Below are 19,477 nucleotides of genomic sequence, written 5' to 3' on the forward strand. Positions count from 1 at the left end.
TTCAAATCTGCAAAAGTCAAAGCCTCAAATGTGGAGGGGCAACAGTATATGTGCTATTTACGCTGAACCAAAAATGCATGTGTGAAAACCTAGCTCGGGTTGGCCAGTGGTGAGGAATCATGAGAGTCCAGCAATATCTGGAGAGTCACCAGTTTTCCACTGTAGTAGATGGAACCATAGCCTTAATCTCAGCTGCAGGTTTCCTACTCACTCCATACATTATAATTATCATTTGGGTTTCATAGTCTGCCAGGTGTAATTGTCTGGAACTTTGGACCAACAATTATTTGGATTTTGTCCAAGAATATAAGAATCAGTGAAGTATTGTCAGATGACATGGGATGATCCAAGTAGGGTCCCCTTGTTTGTTAAAAAAATGTGAATGGCAGTTAGAGATTGGTCCCAGAACACCACAAAGAGAGGGGAAAGATGATGAAGAAAGTGATGCTGGTGACGATAATGGTGGTGGTGGTGGTGATGATGATGATGATGAACAAAGTTAACAATTGTGCTGGTTACATTCTACCCTGACACACTGAGAGGCTTTTGGATTGCAGCCCATGCGCGCTCCAACATGGAACACAACAGGGAGATATCCAGACACATACATTTAAGTTGTACGATAGATTATTATCATTGGGATCATTTTAAAACTTTAGCTTACTGGGCTGGGTTGTTGATGTGCAGCTAGAGAAAGAGAAAAGAAAGTCCAGTTTATTGTAATCAGAGCCCACACCCTCTCTTGTGTACCTTTTTTTTGGAAATGTGACCTTTATGTATATATGGGTCCCTCCCTTGCTCCCTGACTAGGCCCCATGGGAGTTGCTGTTCCTGTAAATCTCCCAGCTGCAGCCTTTAGATAAAAAGTGATAGGGATGTCATGGTGGGGAGAGTGTCCAAAACTGATTTAGCTCATGATTTTTTTAAAGGTGATTTTGAACTCTCATTCGCATCCCCTGGGCCAAACAGGCTGTGGGTAAAAATGGAAAAATAATAGAGCCAGTGCACTTGGCCCTAGGAGATAAATCTTCCTCAGAAATTCATCCCAGAGAGTGTGTTGTTTTTCCAGACTCGCAACCCTCTCAGGATTTTATTAACTTGCTGCCTTCCCGGTATGGTTGCACATCAAGTTCTTATCGTGCTAGCCAACAACATCCCATTTCGACTGTGGATGGGAGTTACATTGCAGCAAGCAAGATGGGGAGAGATCCATTGTTGTTGTTGTTATTTCTTACCTGCCTCTCCCCATAGATCGTGGTGAGGAACAACAACAATGGACAGATAAACATCAGTTAAAATACACATCAATTTAAAATGACAAATAACAAGTACATATAAATGACCCACATTTAAAATTCATCATTTAAAAATCAACTGGATAAGCCTGCTGGAAGAGACTAGTCTTCCGTGCTGTTTTAAATTGGGACAGTGTATTCAGCTGTCAAATTTCTTCCAATGGAAACCCATTGGGTGACTGAGCAAGTCACAAGGCAAAACACTCTCTGAACAAATCTTGCCAAGAAAACCAAAAAGCTTTAGCGTTGTCGTAAGTTGGAGACAAAATGACACACAACAAAGATATGGAGAAGCTCAAGTTGCTCGTTCTCTGGTTAATTAAGTGGGGTTACAGGAAGGTCCATAGCTTAGCAGTGCAACATCTCCTTTGCACATTGGATGAGGTGGAAACAGGGCTTATCGGAAACTAGAATGCTTTTTTGCCACTAAGCAAATGTATGAGAATTTTCACTCATTTTAGTTTTTTTTTTAATTTTGTTGTTGTGATTATTTGCTGTCAAGTCAACTTTGATTTATGGCAACCCTGTGAATGAGAGACCTCCAAGAAGCTTGTTCTTCTACAGTCCTGCTCATATTTTTCAGTGTGATCTCATGATGTGTCCAAAGTATGATAGCCTCAGTTTAGTGTTCTGTGCTCCTAGTGAGAGAGCTAGCATAGCACACATTGGACTAGGGTTTTAATCCCTGCTCCGCCACGGAAACCTACCGAATGAACTTGGGCAAGTCACTCTCTCTCAGTCTCAGAGGAATGCAATGGCAGACCCCATTAGGGAGAAAAACATGATAGGTTCATGTTAGGGTTGTCATAAATCAGAAACAAAAGCACACAACAACAAGAAGAAACCCCCAGACAATTAAGCGCTGTGTAATGCAAGGAGGATATGTCAAGATGTAAAGGCCAAAAAATGATTGAGAGGAAGGGGACACATATATACTTGAGCCTCCGTAACCAAGAATTCTTATCCATGGATTTAACCATCTGTGACTTGAAAATTGTGTGTTTGTGTGTGTGTGTGTGTGTGTATTGTGTGCCTTGAAGTCATTTTATGGAAACTCTAAGGTGAACATATAGCATGGGGTTTTCTTGGCAAGATGTGTTCAGAGGAGGTTTGCTCTTGCCCTGAGGCTGAGAGAGTGTGACTTGCCCAGGGTCAACCAGTGGACCCTCAGAGGCCCAATGTTGGTATCATTCCAGTGCAAAGTCAAAGCATGGATTTTTATTTAAGCTTTCAGAGCCTAACAGATTTTATTCCATTTATACACTTGCTATGACTTGTACTGTTTTAAATGGCTTTAGATGGCTTTATCTTGCTTTAATGAAACCTGGATGATTTAATAAGTTTTCATTTAGAAGCTTTCAGTCTTCTAAAATTATTGTTTTGAATTGTTCTAATTTCATTTTCTTTGGGGGATATGCTATCCTAAGGTCTTCAGATGTAGAACAAGATAGAAATATTTTAAATATATATTATTTTATATATATCCTGCCTTTCACCTTGTATAGGAGCCAAGGCTGCTTGCAGGCATTTAAAGTACTGTTAACAATTGTTTGAACAAAAGTAAAAACATTAAAATTAATAGGTTTAGTTAAAAAAAACCCACAAGGTTAAAACAGTACAAATCACAATGAAACCATAGCAAAAAAGGGATACTAACGCGATCTATTAAAAGCACTTTCTGCCTCATACCAAAGGCCTGCCTGAATGTGTGTATGTATATATGTCTGTGTGTATGTATGTATATGCTGATATGTATGTGTATATATATATGTATGTGTGTGTGTTTGTGTGTATGGTGCATTTTTACAGTTAGTACCACAAATGTGGTGGTTGCTCCTTTGGAGAAGACTAATGCTGCATCTAAACTGCAGAATTAATGCAATTTGACACTTCTTTAACTGCCATGGGTCAGTGCTATGGAAGTCTGGGATTTGTAATTTTATGAGATATTCCACCTCTGTCAAGGAGATCTGGTACGAAAACAAACTACAAATCCCAGGATTTCATAACATTAAGCCATGACAATTAAAACAGTAATCAAACTGCAATAATTCTGCTGCGTAGTAGCAGCCTTAAAAGCCCAGTGATCTCAAATATGTGTTTATTAAGAAGATTGCATCTTGCTCATGGCTGGAAGCTGTTTCATGCATGCACCTATAAATAATGCTTTGTGTGGAAAGAAACCTTTAGCTGATGGCTATAGCTGTTATAACCATCCAGGAAACCTTATTCAAAACCTCTCCACCCTGATTCTGTTCACTCACCCTTCCTCCATTACTAGAATGTAAAAGATGCTGTGGAGCAGGGGGGGAAAGCATGGCATCCAAGGAGAAAGATGACCGAACAAAAGGTCTGCAAAGAAAGCACTCCCCTGACAGGTATAGCGGTAATTGTCCAAAATGACAGCTGCTACAGTCACCTGGAGACTTTTCATCGCATGCAATTTCATTCCCAGGTATCTTTGCAAATGGGCACTTTGAAGACTATAATTGATGCTGCCTTTATGTTGGAAAAGGATTCTGGGAGGGAATCACAAATTGTCAATGAGAAAAGCCCTGGCTGTGACAAGAGGTGTTCTTTCTCCTTTAGAAGAGCATCGAGAGCAGCTCTCTGAAAGAGCGTCTCATGTATGAACTCTGCAGAGACGTGAAGTCCACCTTCAACCAGAGCCGAGATGATTGTACAGTGCGTCTGGCCTCTGTTGCAGATGATCCCAAGAAACTGGCTATTATCCGTGTGTCTGTGACAAGTAAGTGTTATAATTCAAAGACAGCCATGCTAGTCTGTAGAATCAGTATGTAGAGAGATCTTGTAGCACCTTTGAGACTCACTGAAAGAAAGAAGTTGGCAACATGAATGTTCATAGATTTCAATCTACTTTCTCGGATGATTTTGGTGGAGTGGAAGCTAGAGACAGACATATATACGCCATAGGTATGTGAGAATGTCAATTCGAATTCAAAAGAGCTTATGAGACTAGAACTGGGAACTTCCAAACCTGCACCTTTCTGCTTATTTATTATTATTTATGCCAGGGTAGGCAAAGTGCAACCTACATTCTTCAGTAACCCCCCCCCCCCCCATCAAGAACCACAAGACTCCTCACCCCAATTTTGGTTTCTGCTTTTTGTTTTTTAATGAAAAATTCCCTTCAGCGCCTTCTAGGGTAGAGTAGGCAACACTCAGACCACAGACAGGCTTCAAAGTTTGGTCCTTAAATCCCCAGATGCAAAAGTGATTTGCCCCCACTCTAGTGATGAGAATTGATCAAAACCACTGCAAAAACAGCCGTTTTCTCCTTAGTCCCCCAAATACAGTCAGCTCTCCACATCCACAGATTTTATTTCTCCATGGATTCAAGCATCCACAATTTGAAAATAATTTTAAAATGCATAAATTCCAAATAGCAAAGCTTGATTTTGCCATTTTATATAAGGGACACCATCTTACTGTGCCATTGTATTTAATGGGACTTGAGCAGCCACAGAGTTTGGTATCCACAGGGGTTCCTGGAACCAAACCTCAATGGATACCAAGGCCCCACTGTAACCCCAATAGCACAAAAGGGGGCAAAAAACAGCTGAAAATCAGCCAAAAAGGGATCCAAAAGTGACATGATGTCACTCATGGTTACATCAGGCATACCACTGTGGCGCAGATGGGGAGGTGCAGTGGCAAAAAGTGTTACTGCCTCCTACTTAACTGCCTACTCCTGCTGTGGGGAGCATGGAGCAAGGGTTGTTACAGTCTTAGGAGAGCCTGGCCTGTTTGAGGACCAGGAGAGGTATTTTTTAGTTTGGGAAGTTGCCTCACCAATTATTTCCTGGTTTAAAAAAAGGTCTCTCCTAGTTCTAAAGCAAACCAAGAGGGAAATCCCACTCCAGAGTTGCTCCCTCCCTACAGCCACTAGGATGGAGGACATTTTTAAAAGAACAAAGTAAAAAGTTAAAACTCTTTCTATCCTTTTCCCTCTATCTTTAATAGTTCAACCAATCTATTTTTCCAATATAAATACATACTATATATATATTACTCTTTCTATCCTTTTCCCTCTATCTTTAATAGTTAATTTATATAAATATATAAATACCAGCCATAGTTAGAAAGGAAGATCTGACATGCAAAGTATATGGAAAGATTCAAAAGTATCTTTCAAAAAAGAGAGAAACAAGTAGCGATAGTGTCACCATCTTCCTCTTTGCTTTAGTTGCAAATAATATTTGACCAGCCCTGTGTTTGGGAGGCCTTTTTAAATATATCTGTGCTCTGCTGTCCCCTTGTGGTCAGCCACTTTCAGGGATGCATTTTGTTGTGTGCCTTCAAATAATTTCCAATTTACAGTGACCGACCCTAAGGCAAACCTATCATGGGGGTTTCTTGGCAGGATTTGTTCAGAGGAGATCTGCCATAGTCTTCACCTGAGGTTGAGAGCCTATGATTTGCCTATTACCATCCAGTAGATTTCATGGCTGAGCTGGGAATCAAACCCTGGTCTGCAGAGTTGTAGTCCAACACTCAAACCACTATGCCACACTGGCTCTCCCTGGGATGCATTACTCCTTGCCTAAGAAAACCCTACGAAACTCATGGAGTCTCCATAAGTCAACAGGCAGCTTGAAGGCACACACACCATTGAAAACTGTAAATTTCTGATAACAATTTTTCATTCGATTTCATTTTGTATTCTTTAAATGTTTGGAAATTCTGGGATATATCTTCCAGGAACCAGGTGAAATCATGGTATTTGTCTCTCCCTCTCCCTACTTCTCACTTCGTTTACCTCCATTAGCACACTCGATAGACGATGAATTATCTGAATCTCTGGCAGTGAAGAAAGGAGAATTGGAGAAGGTAAGCTATGAGAGGGAAATAATGCTCAATGGAATCCCATTAGAGGGGGTTTGCCATTGCCTTCCTCTGAGGCTGAAAATACAACTTGCCCAAGGTCATCTAGCAGCCTTCCATGGCCAAGCAGGGATTCAAACCCTGGTCTCCCAAAGTCCTAATCCATGACACTACACCATCCTGGCTCCTGTTCCGTTCTCTTCCCCAAATTATGAAATGGGTTCCGTTCCCAAGTTTTTCCCCTCCTACTCTTTCCTTCATGGCATCCTTTGTTCCCTCCACAATAAACGTTATAGTTGTCTAGATCAAGAGAAGTAATAGTGTCACTGTCTTCTGCTTTGGTCAGGCCCCACCTGGAATATTGTGTCCAGTTCCTGGGCCCCCACAATTCAAAAGGACATTGAGAATGGGCGTGTCCAAAGGAGGGCAACTCTAAATGGTGACGGGTCTGGACCATGCCATGGGAACGCCCTAGGGAGCTGGGATGTTTAGCCTGGAGGAACGGAGAAGCGGTTAAGAGGTGATTATATAGCCCTATTTAACTATTTGAAGAGATGTCATATTGAGGACGGGGGCAGCTTCGCTTGTTTTCTGCTGCTCCAGAGAACAGGACCCGGAACACTGGTTGCAAGCTCCGGAAAGAGATTCCCGTGCTCAACCTTAGGCAGGGACCTTCCTGACAGTAAGGGCTGTTTGGACGAGTGGCACTACAATTGCACCCCTCTGTAGTGTCTTCGTCGCAGTGCGTCCTCTCCTTCTGTGGATGGTCTCTCTAGGAGCAAGTAGGCTGGATGGCCATCCTGTCGGGGATGCCTTTGATTTGGATTTTTCCTGCATGGCAAGGGGAGTGGGAACTGGATGGCCCTTGTTGGGTCTTCCACTCTTTGATTCTATGACTATGACTCTATGATACATCAACTGAAGCCTTAAAAAAACAAGATGGGCCAACTGTAGCCCTCCAATAAAGTTTGGATTTCCAATTCCCATTTATCCGTCACTATTAGCTATACGGGAAATGAGGGAGGGGACTGTCAGCCACAACCTAGAACAAGCATGAAGAATCAAGTAGCCCTCCTGGGAAGGTTGGATCTCAGTTTTCAGAAGGGGTCCTTTCCCAGCATAGCTGAATAGTTAGGAAAGCTGGGATTGCAGTCCATTAACATCTGTCATTCCATGATTTCTCCCCTTGAAGAAAATAGCCACAGAAAATTGCCACTCCTGCTTTAGGGGGAGAAAACAATGCCCTCGCGAACCCTTGCCCACATGCTGGCCGTCCAGGGGAAGATTGCATTGAGGAAGTTCCTTATGGATATATCATCAATGCGTCCTTCAGAGAAGGACAATATTCCCCAATCTTGTTTGAAGGAAAGCGCGGAAAAAACTTCCCTTGACCCCCTGGATATGAATAATTACGGGCCAGTCGCTTACTATCATTGTGAGCAAGGTGAGCAGAGGCGGTAGTCTCTTCAACTCCAAGCTGTCTTGGATGAAACCAATTGTCAGACCCATTTCAACTGCTTCAGGACAGGCTTTGGGGGGTTGAGACTGCCATGGTTGCTTGCCGAACGATCTGCGGCGGACAATCGACAGGTAGTGTGACCCTGTTGTGCTCCTAGACCTCGCAGCGGCTTTCGACACAATAGATCATGGCATCCTCTGGGAACGCAGAGGGGGTAGGTATCGGAGGCACGGCAGTTCAGTGGGGTTCCGTCCCTCCTCTCGGCAGTCCCATAAGGTGCTGCGCGGGGACAGCTGCTTCGCAGTAAAAGGGAGCTCCCTGTGGGTACCACAAGGGTGGCTATACTGTCCTCTGAAAATGTTATTGAACGCTATATGAAAGCCGCTCGGAGGATTATTCGGATTTATGGGCGGGTGTTTCAGTACGCGATGACCACAGATCTATTCGTCCATGTCTCGTTCCGTCGGCCTTTAGTCTGATGGCGTCTCTTCTCGCAGGGAATGTTTTTTTGGGCAGTAAGGGGCGGATGAGGAAAAACAGATTTGAAACTGAATGCAACAAAGACGGAGGTCCTCCACGGTAGTGCCCCAAACCAAGAATGGGGGTCAACCCTCCATCCTGAATGGGATCACCCTCCTCCATTGACTTTGCGTGCGCAGTCGGGGGGTGCTTCCTTGGACTCGTCACTCCTGAGGAAAATCAGGTGAGGCGACGGGCAGGAGCACGGTTTATCAGCTTCTGCGGATACGGCACTGCCCCTTTGCTGGAAGTAAAGGGATCTCGGACTGTTTGTACAACGCGCTGGTAACCTCACTCTAGAACTTCTGTAATGCCTCTACATGGGGCTACCCTTGGGCTTGATTTGAACGCAATTAGTGCAGAATATGCGGCCAGAGTATTGTCAGAAACATCAAGGAGGGACCATATTTACTCCGGTAATTAAAGTCCCTCCACTGGCTGCCTATTAGTTTCCGGGCCCAGTACAAACGTGTTGGTTAGCACCTTTAAAGCCCTAAATGCTCGGGTCCAAACGACTCAGGGATCGCCTCCTCCCATACAATCCTCCCACAACACTGGGAGGAAGTTGCTGCAGCCTTAAGATCTAGGCTTTCGGCTACCTCCCTGAGGGCTTTTCTGTTGTCGCCAGCCCCCAGATTTATGGAACAACCTGCCGGACGAGATCCGTCACAGACATCTTTAGCCAGCTTTAAAAGGCTGTCAAGACTGATCTCTTCCGGCAGCCTTTCTGGATAGATAATCCAAGCCTCAGGACCCTCTTCGCATGAGAGTCCCCTAAGGTCCCATCTGGAAATTTGAGTGCATGCTGCACATTTGCTGTTTTGTGTTTTGGTCTGTTTTTGTAATGGTGTGTATGTGTTATGTTGTTTAATTTTTTGGTGGAATATAATTGATTTCATACTTTTTACGGGGGGGGAATGGGCCTAGCTTGTGGCTATATAGTTATTTTGATTATTGTTAGCTCCCTCGACTTGCCCTCCAAGGGGCGGATCTAACTTCCCACTTTATTATTATTTAATTATTCTTCTTCTTCACTGCCTCTGCCACTCGCCTTTTTCTTGGGGTATAGAGCGCTCCCTTGCGGGTTGGCTCCGTAGCCAAATAGTGGGCACGCCATCTATGCCCACCCAACTTTCCTGGCGGTCAGAAGTGCAATTTTGGTAGAGGAAGGCCTCGGTCTGTAGGTTGGTATGTAGTTATGTATTTTTTAAATCCTGCCGACTCCCGTATATAGGATCCAAATGCAGCTTATGTTGACTATTTAAATATAAAAACCCACTATCTTCTTCAGTATTTTCCAAACGTCATACGAAGATATCCGTTGCATATTCGCCTTATCTTTGTGGCCGGTTTTGGTTAAAAAGGAAGTCTTGCAAACCACTTTTATTCTTTAGTAATCAATGAAGCGAGCTCAGTTTCCAATTTACCCTCAAATCACAAGTTTAAATGTCCCTTGAATTATTAGTGTATTACAATATTACAGGTATATATACAGCAAGCCCATGCCATACGCAGGCTTCATTTATGTGACTTTCAACAACATACACGGAAGCCCGTGGGAGAAACGTTATCAGGCATGTGTGGGCCCCGCAGTACCATGTGCACGTGCCAAATTATTTTCAATGGGGCACGAAATATAGCAATTTTTCCCCTTAACCGGGGGAGCCAGAATGAATCCCCCGCGTTAAGGGAAGGGAGGAAAGGATTTTTTTTGAAAAAAAATTGTGCAAAAATTTAAATGCATTTCAGTTAAAAGATAGAGTTAAAACAATATAACACACAGATAAAAACATGTAAAGGTAAAACGACCACAGTCCTCTGAAAAGTTCGTTCTTCGCCTCAAAATTCCTGTACCGAAGAGTCATACTGCATTATTAGCCAAACCGCATGCAAAAATGAAATACACATTTTTTTCTCCTTCCCATGGACTTTATTCACTTTTATTCTTGTTCAGGATGTAAAAGCATGGGAACGTTGTAGAAGTGGCCCTTTTGTCAAGCGGAAAAATCCGGTTGCAAAAATATGCTTTTACCACGCTGTCCCATGCTTTTGCAACCTGAAGAGGACAAACATCATGCTTTTTGCATGCCCAGGATAGCAGGGTTTTTAAGTTTTTAAATTGATGTTTTTATCTTGATATTGTTATTTTTTAGTATGTTATACTATTAATACGGTCTTAAGGAGGGGAGGATAAAGTGTTTTTAATTTGTCCATATTTTCATATTTTTACTGTTGTTAACCCCCGGATTGGTTTGCCAGAGGGCGGTATACACAAATAAATATTATTATTATTATTATTATTAGTATTTATTATTAACAATAAGCTCTAAGGCCCATCTGAATAAAACGTTCTTTTCCTGCTGTCAGAATTGACGAACTTCAAACAGGCCGGGGATTCCACATCCTGGGCCTAGCCATTCGAGAAGGGCTGTGTCCATGTCCTCTCCAATGTGCCTGTGGAGGTGGTGGGACCACGAGAAAGCTTTCCCCCCCTCCCAATACCTTCAAACTTGGGCAGGTTTCATAAGGAAGATACAGTCTTTCAACCTGTGTGGCCCAAGCCGTATAGGGCTTTAACAGGTCATACCCATCACTTTGGGACCACTCCTTGCTCTCTCTGGACTTCATCTGTTGTCTTCCGACAGCTTTGCCTGCGCAACTTTAACTATTGTTGCAAAACCCATGGACCTTGACCCGGAAGCCCGCTTTGGTTACCCTTGTCATCACCATCGTCTGTTGGCAGCCTCTTCTCTTGTGGCTGCCATCTATGGCTGTTGCCACCCGCGTATTTCACGAAGGAGACCATGTAACCGCTTTGTGGTTTTATGGAAGGGTGTGGCTACAGTGTCACCTGAACTTGGCCCTATAAATCTTTGGATACAGCTTTGAAATGTCTAATGCTAGCTGGTGGGTTCTTGGTGTTGTTCAAAAAGTCACTTCTCCAGGCTGCAAGCTTCCTCTAGAAGCCTGTCACACCCCTTCCTTAAGTACCTGCTAAAATCTGTGTATACCTTCATTTGTAATGGTCAGTTCTGAGTTGTTCCCCCTCCAAACGTGAAGAGGAACGAGATTGCTGGATTTTAGACGAAGATTGAAAGGCACAGATCCCATCTGATCTTGGAAGCTAAATAGGGTCCGCCTGGCTAGTACTTTGGATGGGAGACAGAACATGAATACCAGTACGTATGTGGTATTTCATGAAGAAACTGGGAACAAAACACCTCTCACTATTCCATATTAAGAAAACCCTGTTACATTCATTGGAGTCACATAAGTCCAGCAGCGTGACTAAAATTATGTGTCAAATGGCAACTGGAAAAAAAATTACAGCCATCCCCCCATTTGCGGATAAGTATTGTGGCTTTGATGATTTGCAGATTGCTTGTATTTTGCTCCTGCCTTTTAAAAAGGTGTTGGGACTTACGTAGCTCCCGTCCAACTTTCCCTGGCAATTGACCAAAAGTGCTGCTGGAGCGATGTTGGTTGTCTGTTGTGTGCTTTCAGGCCATTAGACTTATGGCAACCTAAGGTCATGGCGTTTTCTAGCAAAATTTGTCAGAGGGGGTTTGCTATTGCCTTCCTTGAGGTGAGAGTGACTTCTTTGCCTCAGGTTACATATTAGGTTTACGATAAGCCCTCCTCCCGACCACCATCTTGGGGGGAGATAGCAGGCCAGCAAAACACACAGGCTCTGCCTGCTAGAGACAAGCCCTCTCCCGACCCACCATCTGCTTGTCTTTATTGCTGTTGTTTGATTTTTATGGTTGTTGTGGTTGTTTTTATGCTGTGTACGTTTTAACGCTTCTGTGAACCGCTTTGATACCTCGGAAAGCGTTATTAAAAATTAAAGCATTATTATTATTATTATTATTATTATTATTCATTATTAAATGTTTATTTATATCCCTTTTCGATTTTGATCAACGCGGCGTCCAAGTTTAAGTAAAAAAAATCAAGATAAAAACAATCCGTATTTCTAAAACAGTCCACTAACAATTTAAAATCAACAGTTCAGTGCGTAGGGAATCCACTAACCATCCACGGTCGTTCAAACCGAGGGGGTGATGAACTCATGACAGTAACCATCTCATGGGGGAAGCTTGAGAAACGAAGAAGGTCTTAGGTCTTCTTAAAAGTATCTAAAGATGTGGTGGAGCGGGAGCTCTCTGGAAGATAATTCCATAATCTTGGGGTGAGATGGAAAGGCTCCGTTGGAGGTCCTTGCATAAGTGCAGTTGGGACCTCTAGCAGATCTTTCCCTGCTTGACCTGAGGAGCCTGGACGGAAAAGTGCTCCTCAAATTAAAAAAAATTGTTGTGTTGTTGTTAACAACCTTCTGCAAATGGCCAGCCCTCGATGCTGGCAAAACGTCAGGAGTAACTCTTCTAGACACAGGGCCCACACAGCCGAAAAACCCACAAAAAACTTATTGATGTGGGATCTATTTTTAACTGGTTTTACATGTCCAATTTCTTGTTGAATTAATCTGTCGGTCTTTAGAGAGAGGTGGGTTAGAACGAAATAATCATCCTTATTATTGTTATAATCATCTCCTCATCATCATCATCTGCTCTCAGCCTCTTGCTGACCCCTCTTACCTGTCCTCCTTATTTCACCAGCAGCGTCTTCTGACTGAAGACACTTCAGACGTGGAGAACGGTTTCATGACAACCCAACCCTCGAGGTGTGGGTTGATGGAGACCTCAGCAGAGGATGCAGGAGACACAAAGGTCAACCTAAAGGCGAGTTGCCGACAGCTGGATCGTCCCCTGGATATGCCTAACAAAAGATGCTCTGAGAGGAAGGCGGGGACACACATTCTATATCCATGAGAGGATCGAGAGAAGAGAAAGAGAGAACGAGAGAAGATGTAGTAAACTTCCTACAATTCAAAAAAAAAAAAGAGTAAAAAATGTAAACCGGAGGAGACTCGACTGCAGCCCACACGTGCATAAAAGGGGAAGTACACAGTAGAAGAAAGTCGCAAGGAGCCGTCTGCCGTGGCATTTCGTTTGTTCGTTTTGTTTTTTAAACCCCATTGGCTTCTCAGCAAATTGTATGTGTTGTACATAGATTATATTTAAAGGACCGTGCCTCCTATTTCCACCATTGGTTTAGGCTAGTCAGGAAAGTTCAGGTTGAGCAATCCCACTAGGAAAGAAAGGGCTTTTGGATGCAAAAAAGGGACATGGATGGATTGGTACAATCCACAGGGGGTTGGCCGTTCCTGAAGCCCATCTAAAAGTGCTTTGCAGCTTCCGCTCATGTACAGACGACACGCTTCTAGCCCTCAAGGCTGGCAGAACAAGCTCAGGACTCCCGAAGAGGGGAATCTCAACATATGGAAGGAGTTAAAGCAGGGTTCTCTTATTGAGAAGGATGCAGAGATTTCCTTGTTTTAGTGGAACCAGAAGGATTATGCAAAAACTAAACTATATATGCAAAGGTCATAATCTGAGGAGTTGCATGCATATTGGCAGCAATGGCTTTGGACACCTTTTGCTTCCAGAGTTCAGGAACCCTTGACATGGCAACAGGAGAGATTCCTGCAGACCAAATACATCATTTTATTTCTCTTTTCCATTTGCACACTCAGGGACTGACAGAGGAGAATCCTGAGAAGGCCTACAACAGGCGTGAGCAAATGTCAGCAGTTATGGGGTCACCTTGTTTCCTTGTTTCCCTCCCCTTCTGAAAAAAAATCAAAACAAAAATTGGCCCAAATGTGCCTCCCCATCCCTAGGGTGCAGTGAGGGACATTTCACCACATTCAAGCCCTGACCACATTTTAGGGCCAACAGATATCAATTTCTAGATCACTTCCCATTGGATAAAAAAGGCCTCACTGAGCCCAGAGACGGGCAGTTGAGGCCCCAAAACTGGCCTTGGAAAGATAAATTTGACCTATCACATCTTCTTCAGGCCAGACTGAAGTCCTCGGTCTTTGCAAAAACAGCATTTTTGCATCCAAATTTGCTACCGGCTGCATGTATAGAGGTTTCTCAACATGCATAGGCAAATACAATGCCTTTTGGCAGGAGCTCATATGTAATGCAGATCAATGCTGCTCAAAGAGGGTAGGTCATGGACTGGTACTGGTCCACAAGCTATGGCAGCCAATTTCCAGGTAAATAAGGAACAGTTTGTCACCCAGAGGCACAAATATGCCAATCCCTGACCCATTGGGAGAATAACACTGTCAGTCCTTCCTCTGTCGGCTAGCTTAAGAAGCACTTCAGTAGATCATTTGGTGCAGGAGGGCAGCCAGAATGACCAAGGGACTGTTGTTGTGTGCCTTCACAGTTGTTTCTGACTTACAGCAACTCTAAGGTAAGCCTATCACAGGCTTATTCTTGGCAAGATTTCTTCAAAAGAGGTTTGTCCTTGCCATCCTGCGGATGAGAGAGTGTCACCTGCCCTCGGTTTCTGTGGCCACATGAGAATTTCAACTCTGATCTCTCAGAATCTTAGTCCAAATTGACTGCACCACACTGGCTCTATAAGGTTATGTGCTGGGGGCTATTGAGCTTGGGGGGAAGGAAAGGCAAATAAGTGGAGACATGATAAGAGACGTATATAGGTTGAGCCTCCCTTATCTGAAATGCTTAGGAGCAACGTATTCTGGATTTCAATTTTTTTAATATAGAATTTGGAATATCTGTATTTCATATATGTACAAAATGAGCATCTTGGAGATGGGACCCAAGTCTAAACCGAAATCATTTAGTTTCATATACACCTTATGCCCACAACCTGAAGTCAATTTTATACAACATTTTAATAATTTTGCGCATGAAACAAAGTTGTGTACTTTGACTATCAGAGCAAAGCCAAGGTGTCCTATCTTGACGTGCATGGAAAAAAATTTGGGGTGTTGGAGTATTGGATTTTGGAATTCTTTATAAGGAAGACCCAACCTGTAAAATTGTTCATGGCTTGGGAGAAAGTAAGGCGGGAAGCTATTCTAACTCTCTTCATACTAGAACCCCGGATCACCTGCTAGAACTGAATGTTGGGAGACAATTTTTAAAAGGAGAATTCCAACTTAACATTGTTTTGTTTTAATGTATAGAATTGCAGCTTGGGAGTGCTGTGTTTCATGTCCCTTCTTTGCCTGCTGTTGTTTGTGCAGGAAAAAAACGCTTATTCTGAATAGTTTTCTTAGCTGTGTAAGACAAGTGGAATTGATCCATAACAAAAATGGTGGGACATTTAAGTTTGCTTCATCAATCTGGGCAAAGGAGCTGGGCATTATCTTACAAGTTGCCCCAGAATCACTTATAAATTCTGCCTCAACCCAAACATACCAAACAGCCTCAGCGGCCCATTACGGGATGATGTAAGGCTTGATAAGGATAAGGATTGCTTGCTTGGGCTTCTTGCAAAGCGTCAAAGTGGCAAGGACGCAAGCCTGCCTGTTCTGAATTGCTTGACGTTGCCTTCTGTCTCCTTGTGTATACCAATACAGACCAATGTTGAGAATCTCTCTGTCAGGCCTGCCAAGAAAATAATTTGAAGGGAAGTTGCTGTAAGGACGGCCCAACCCAGGTCTATTCAGGAGGAGAAAGATGAAGTGATGTGATAAAATGCCTTGAAGTCCCATTAATAAAGACACCAGATGGCCTTGTGATGACTCAGCCAATGAGCAGAGAAAAAGGGCGAAAACGGGATGGGTGGACGTCTGGATCGTTCCTTTTATTTAAAGGGAGATTTGTGATGAAAACATACCAATTGAAAGTTATGAGAAAGTTTTTTTAAGGCAGAGGAAAGGACACTTTTGAGTCCTCCCCACAAATCATTGTACAGTAATCATTTGGACAGAAGACACTCTACCCCCAACACTGGCAACGCCATGGGCAAAAAATCTGAACAGTGACTACGATGTCAGGGATGGGAGATGTCAATTTAGCCTCTTTTTATCAGCCAGACTTGACAAGCAAGATTCTAGATTTCACAGGGGGATAGTGGCCTGTCTTGTGTGTGTGTGTTAACCTTCAAGTGGCCTGTTGACTTAACGGTGGCCCCATGAGTTTTGTGGTGTTGGCAAGGACTCCTCAGAGGTGGTTTTTGCAAACTTCCTTCCTCTGAAATACAGTGCCTGGTACGCATTGGCAGCCTTGTATCCCAGTACTAACTGGGCTGACCCTGCTTAGATTCCAAAATCAGGCGGGATTGTGCCTTTAAGCCACTCTTCAGTGCGTAAATTGGGTTAGTCTGATAAAAGAGTGTTCAGCATGGTTAAAGGGAGACATGGCCGCGGCCGTGCCATCAAGTGCCAGAAGTGCTGCGTTGGGAAGACCATTCTAATCTTTTCTTCAGGAGCAAAGACCACTCATAAGTAGAAACTGTAGGGAAAACAGATTCCAGCAAATTTGTAAGATGCCCCCCCCCCAACAATAACAGCTATTCAGGGGGAAGGGATGGGAACTGTGGATGACTGGGGGCTGCTTTTAGCCTCCAATGCACCTGTTCATAAAAATAAACCACTTTGCTGCCCCAAACACCCTGCTGTTGTGTGGACATGTTTCATCTTCCAGTCCCTGAAGGAAGACAAAAAATTAGAAAGCAGGTGTTTTGAGGCAAAATTTTTTTTTTTATCATTTTGGAAAGAAATTGTAAAAAATTTGATCCGGGGGAGCCCAGGGAAACTGCAAAATGTGGTGGGGCATGCCTTCCACACTCCCTAGAGATCATGTTAGACAAAAAATGCTTTAGGCCACTGGGGAGCTACAAAAACATGTCCCCCGTGCATACTGGAACAGAAGGTAGGAAATGTCAAAGACATAGCCATTTTAGTCTGGAAGATCAGTGTAACCACCTTCTTTCTTTCCGTCTCATAGGGGCTACAACATCCCATTGCACACTGATCTTCCAGACTAAAACAGACTTGAGCATATCTCCTCAGATGCATGGGGTGGAGTGCAGCGTCCAGGGACAGACCCAAAAATGTATGTGAATGTGCCTCTCCTTTGTTAGAAATACTTACGTGGAAACAGGCGGCCACCTTTCAGGGATGCCTAATTCAGCTTCCTACAATCTAGAGCCTTCCAGATGTTTTGGACATCTTATATCACTCCACTAGATGATCAGGATACTAGAGACATGGCCCCAAACAACTAGAGGGGAGCAGTTTTGTTTTGTTTTTATTGTGTTCAGCAGGGTTGGGTTTGTTGTTGTTTTAAATGACATGGCTTCCCGAGGTAGCTTCCAAACCTAAATTCTATGAATCTATTAAGCAGGGATGGGCAACTGGGATGGGCTCTTTGGATGAAGACCCCAGTCCTAGGCAGGGTAGCCAATTGCTAGGAGTTGCAATCCAATGATACACACAGCCTAGTGGTTATTTGGATTAGACCAGCAACCATTTGACCCAACACATTTTTATCAGGTAGACACTATTCTGGCTGCTCTGTGCTTGTATTTCAAGAGTGGCTATCACTGCAAAGCAACTCTGTTGGCTTAACCGTTTGAGGATATTTAGATACGTCAAAAATACTCAATTCTTTTTCCTTACTGATGGGGTGTGTGGGTTTACACAAAAAGATGTCAAGTACAGATTAAGGCAATGAAGAGGGCACCACTTAACAAGTTTCCAAAATGCTCCTGAAAATGTTAAACATGACTTACCCATTAAAGGGCATCAACTCTCGCTCACATCTGGTTGTCTGTAGAATTTTTATTAATTTTTGGCTGTAATTTACTATTTGTAAGTTCTATGCTGTAAAAAGGGGTTCCTAGAGCTCTTCTATTAATACAACCATGGCATGAGGCAAGTTAAGCAGGGAAATATGTGATCTGCTCACTGTCAAGGAGTTTGGCCTCCCACGTTCAGGACCAACATCTCCCTCAAAGTAAGAGCTGTTTTCATAATCTGAATGGACTGTGCTATGTATGTATGTATTGCCCTTCTACTACTGATTGTAAAATGCATTGGAACAGTACCCTTTTAATACTGTATAGGTTTCTGCAGTGCTCACTTGCACTGAAACAGGGAGTCTACTATACACTGGAATTCTAACAAGGAACTGGATTGTAAAGATTATTGTTGCATTTTCCTACAAAGTATATTTTGAAGACACCACTTTATTTCAGTCAATAAAGAAAGCTTCTTTTGTGAACTGCTGACATATTTCCCTTTTGCTGGGGTAGAGCGAGGGTAAAACCATCATTGCTTTCTGACATTTTAGGCCCGTTACAGACGGGCTTAAAAGTACGCGCAGAGAGCGTACTAGGGTTAAGGCGGAGTGGTGCTTCTGCACTGCCCTAACCCTAGTGCGCACTGTGTGCGCACAAAATGACAGCAGCCGTTCCACACAGCCGCCGCAATTGATACGTGACGACCGCGCCACCTCCAAACGAGGCGGCGCGGTTGTGACGTATTGGGGAATCTTACAGACGGCTATGCCCAGCGGACCAAGGACACCCCTTGAAGCCCCAAGGACACCCCTTTCCAGGCTGCGGGGAAGGGGCCTTTTGCCGCTTCCCCGCAGCCCGGAAAGCGGCGGATCGGGGCCTCAGTGGCTGCCGCTCTGGCCGCTGAGGCCCCGATCCGGTGGGGAAAGGTGCGCCTACAGGCCGCCCCAAAGGGGCGGTCTGTAACGCGCCGTAGTTATACTTTTGTTTGAGAACTATTTTCTAAACATAGCACTCACTCACCCTTCTTCTTGCTGGCTTGTATCTCAGGCTCAAAATCTGGCTTGGGCTTTTGTGTTGTCTTTTTCTCCAGTTTGGTTCAATGTCAAGTGGTGAGATTGGAATAAATAAAAAGATAACATGCTGGGGGGGGGGGCACTTGCAATTGACTGCAGAGTCCCCCGTACAACTAAAGTACAAGTATATTCAGAAATAGGCAGCCAATCCCTCCATTGGCTTAGCCTCAAATACACAAAAGGGCAGTCCAAACAAACATGCGGTTGGACCATTCCCCTTTGTAGCTAAGAAATTGCCTTTATACCAACCCAGACCATAAACCCATCTAGCACAGAACTGTTGAGACTTGTTCTGTGGCATTTCAGACATAGAAAAGTTTAATCTATTATCTGCTACCCAATTCCATCTGCAGATGAACCTAGGTTGAATCTGCATTAAAAGCATGCAGTCTACCATTCAACTACGGTCCTTGGCCATAAAACAGGGATAGTTATCTTCTGGCCCTTCAGCTGCAAATCCCAATGACCCTGGAGATGAGGAAAGATGGGGTTGGCCATTCAACAGCCCTGGCAGAGAAGCATGCGACCCACCCTTGCTATTAATAATGGCTTCTCATTTGCCCAATATCTGAGTTTGGGAAAAGCTAAAGAAACCTGTTTTATATAAGCTTAAGGAAGAAAACAGGTGGGGAACATGTTTGTCAGTACCT

Source organism: Sceloporus undulatus, chromosome 5 (assembly GCF_019175285.1).
Source record: "Sceloporus undulatus isolate JIND9_A2432 ecotype Alabama chromosome 5, SceUnd_v1.1, whole genome shotgun sequence".
Classification (NCBI taxonomy): domain Eukaryota; kingdom Metazoa; phylum Chordata; class Lepidosauria; order Squamata; family Phrynosomatidae; genus Sceloporus; species Sceloporus undulatus.